Here is a 4,315-nt window from a genome sequence, read left to right as displayed (position 1 = left end):
GAGAAGAGACGACATAAAATTTGCTCTTCCAGTTGGTCCACTTTGATGGCTTCTCCAAAGTCATCATGTATTCTTGGTTGGTGGTAAGGGTGTACCAGGCATTCCACCCACCCGGAGCCCGGCTGAGGTAATGCATGTGTGCAAAAGCCTCCCAACTGGGGTTCACCTCCTGCAGCTCACATGCGGCAATGTACCCCAAAATATTGACCCAAGAGTTAGGAGTCAATTGCCATACGCCCAAGTCATACCCCAGCAATATGTCCTTGATGCAGGGGTGAAGGGGGAACCGGAGGCCTGCTTTGAATGCCGCCTCATAACAGCCGAAAAAATCATCGGCATGGTCCAAGTCGTCCGTCCATACGACGGCTGCATTAACAGGCGGGACTCTTATTTCCCAGTCCTTCCCAACTGGTTTCCTTTTAAAAAGAAAGGCAGGAAGGGTTGCAGTAAGGGTGACCACGTCTCTCGCAGACATGGTCATGTCAGTCGGATCCCCCTTAGCCGGCCATTTGTAGGCCTCCTCAACAATAGGCTCAGCCTCATGTGCAGGGGCTTCAGATTCGGACCCAGACCCTTCTCTAGCAGATTCATCGCCGGATCCTTCGGCATTAGAATCAGAGTCTTCTAATATGCTGTCACCCGGTGTGCTCGGACCACTCGGGGAATCTTGACGAGTCCCCAGGGTTTCTTCCAAAGGAATTTCACCAGACGGTCCTGCCGTCTGGTCCTCGTTTCTGGGATCAGCCGGATCTTCGGCTGCGTCGTCGAACTTGTAATCCGGGTCAACTGCCGTCCATCTTATCCGAGCCATTCTGTCCTGCACATGAACAGAGACGGTCGGATTCGAGGTAGGTGAAGGTTCGCCCAAATACCCCCAGACGGCAGTCCCAGTCCTAGACTCAGCCGTGCCTGGTGACCGCCTGACAGCAGTCGTAGGCTGTGCCGAGTGTATAATTGAAGGGTCCATATCCTATCTATGCAACCGGAAAATTAACAAAAAGAATTGAAACAGGGTGCAGACGGTACCTTTGGAGGTTGAAATTTGCTGAGTTGATTGCTTGAAACCTTCACAGGCGGAAGTCTCCGAATGAGTTTAAAGCTGAAATAAAGATACATAGATCAGACGTATTTGATAGAAACTCATTCAAAAGCTCCCCAAGCGGTTAAAAGCCTCCGAATGAGGGTTAGCAGAGATGGACTGGAAATTGCTCAAGCGACCCCCATACGGTTAAAAGCCGGATGGGGGCAATTTGAAACAATGTTTGAGCCAAGGCTGCTCAAATGACCCCCATACGGTTAAATGCCGGATGGGGGCAATTTGAAACAGTTTGAGCCAAGGCTGCTCAAACGACCCCCATACGGTTAAAAGCCGGATGGGGGCTATTTGTATGTTTGAGAAAAAGCTAAAGGCTGCTCAAACAACCCCCATACGGTTAGACGCCGGATGGGGGCAATTTAAACAACGTTTGAGAAAAAGCCAAGGCTGCTCAAACGACCCCCATACGGTTAAAAGCCGGATGGGGGCAATTTGAAACAAAGTTTGAGCCAAGGAAGCTCAAACGACCCCCATACGGGTAAAAGCCGGATGGGGGCTATTTGTATGTTTGAGAAAAAGCTAAAGGCTGCTCAAACAACCCCCATACGGTTAGACGCCGGATGGGGGAAATTTAAAAAACGTTTGAGGAAAAGCCAAGGCTGCTCAAACGACCCCCATACGGTTAAAAGCCGGATGGGGGCAATTTGAAACAAAGTTTGAGCCAAGGAAGCTCAAACGACCCCCATACGGGTAAAAGCCGGATGGGGGCTATTTGTATGTTTGAGAAAAAGCTAAAGGCTGCTCAAACAACCCCCATACGGTTAGACGCCGGATGGGGGCAATTTAAACAACGTTTGAGAAAAAGCCAAGGCTGCTCAAACGACCCCCATACGGTTAAAAGCCGGATGGGGGCAATTTGAAACAAAGTTTGAGCCAAGGAAGCTCAAACGACCCCCATACGGGTAAAAGCCGGATGGGGGCTATTTGTATGTTTGAGAAAAAGCTAAAGGCTGCTCAAACAACCCCCATACGGTTAGACGCCGGATGGGGGCAATTTAAACAACGTTTGAGGAAAAGCCAAGGCTGCTCAAACGACCCCCATACGGTTAAAAGCCGGATGGGGGCAATTTGAAACAAAGTTTGAGCCAAGGAAGCTCAAACGACCCCCTTACGGATAAAAGCCGGATGGGGGCTATTTGTATGTTTGAGAAAAAGCTAAAGGCTGCTCAGACGACCCCCCTACGGTTAAAAGCCGGATGGGGGCAATTTGAAAAAGTTTGAGCCAAGGCTGCTCAAACGACCCCCATACGGTTAAATGCCGGATGGGGGCTATTTGAATGATGTTTGAGAAAAAGCCAGGGCTGCTCAAACTACCCCCATACGGTTAAATGAAGGATGGGGGCAATTTGAATGATGTTTGAGAAAAAGCCAAGGCTGCTCAAACTACCCCCATACGGTTAAATGCCGGATGGGGGCAATTTGAATGATGTTTGAGAAAAAGCCAAGGCTGCTCAAACTACCCCCATACGGTTAAATGCCGGATGGGGGAAATTTGAATGATGTTTGAAAGCAAAGGTTGATCAAACCACCCCCATACGGCTAAAGGCCGGATGGGGTTACTTATAACTAGTCTGAATAAAAACAAAGTTGGCTCAAAGGGGTCCCATGCGGCACAATGCCGGATGGGAGTATATTAAACATCCCAGACGGCAAAACGCCGGATGAGGGGGATTTTTGGACTTGTCCCAAGTCAGCCCCATGCGGCAAAATGCCGGATGAGGGCATTTTAAAACTAGGGAAATATTTCAAAAACCTCACACGGGAAATCCCGGATGAGGTAGGGGTAATTCAGAAATTTTGGACAAAATATACCCAGGCGGCAAAATGCCGAGTGAGGTCCTTAATCTAGGGGCAAAGAGGGAGAAAGCAGACGGTACCTTACTAAATCCGCACTCAGCCGGAAGGCAGATGTCAAGTTCTTGCGAAAACCGGATGCTCGAAAGTCTTGAAAGAAGCAGCCGGTATCAGAGCTTCTTCTCAGGAAATTTTTGAAAAAAAATTTGAAGAAAATAAAAAGTGCGGAGGAAAGAGGTAGCCACCCTACTTATAGAAAGAGGCAGAAGGCGAACATTCACCTTCTGCACGAAAATTTGAAATTCAAAAAAAAAAAAAAAAGAGAAGGGGGGAAGCAGACGAACCGTCACTTACCCCATGCACCCTGCGTCTGTCACAGATGACACGTGAATTTGCCACATCTCACCTGTGAGGGGCAGATGTTTAGGGTGAAAATACCCTAAGACACGTGGCCCAATAAACACGTGTCAATCTTTCAACGGTCTGCAAAGGCCCAATCCCTTTGCGACACGTGTCCCTTGTACCCTAATTGAGGTACAGTTCTCCCTTACTATAAATAGTAAGGGTAAACCTCATTTATGGAGATGACACATTAATTGCAACCACACAAAAAACCAAACAAAGCCCAAACCTACTGAAACACTCTCGAACCGAGAAGCTTTTATCGTTCTTATTCCACTTCGAAAAGATACTAACTTAATCTTCGGAGGCGGAACTCCCACCCCCATCCGGAGTCTCCGTTACTTGTGCAGGTACAGGCGTAAGAAGGAAGTCTGCTAGGAAATTGTAACTCTCCCGAAGGACATAAAATACCCCCAAACAACCCCTATGGAGAAAAAATTAAGGGACGGAAGGAGTATTAGGTAGCATTACATAGAGATGTTTACTCTCTCCAATTTCTTTTAAATGCATCACTTGGTGATGCGCGGAGTTTTAGGAGAGTAATATAATATTGTGAGTGGGTGAATAATTTATTATACTACATTAATTAAATATTAGTTGCAACTTTGGAATATTTTATATCTTACAAATAATACCCTAAAGTTGCAACTAATATTTAACGGAGGTAGTAATAAAGATAAGATGAAAACCATGAAAGAGAAAGTATATGAGAGAGAGTGGGGACTATGGGAAAGAGAGAATTGATAAAATAGTTTAAGTGCGGTTTAAATTAAGAGGGAGAAATGATAAAATATAGTATAAAGTTACCAAATATAAAAGTAAGACATTTAAAAAAAACACCCATAAAAAGGAAATGATACATTTAAAAAAACGGAAAGAGTATGTCGAAATTTGGTATTGGCCAAAAGTACCCATTAGTCCAATATAGGTAGGGGGTATTATCAAGCCCAAGTCCCCTACCTAGTAGGGGGTATTATCAAGCCCAAGTCTACTTTGCCAAGCATTGTCCATCCTCCTTCCTCT

Source organism: Chenopodium quinoa, unplaced genomic scaffold (assembly GCF_001683475.1).
Source record: "Chenopodium quinoa cultivar QQ74 unplaced genomic scaffold, ASM168347v1, whole genome shotgun sequence".
NCBI classification, from domain to species: domain Eukaryota; kingdom Viridiplantae; phylum Streptophyta; class Magnoliopsida; order Caryophyllales; family Amaranthaceae; genus Chenopodium; species Chenopodium quinoa.
The sequence above is the reverse complement of the archived record's forward strand: the minus strand, read 5'-3'. Positions refer to the sequence as shown.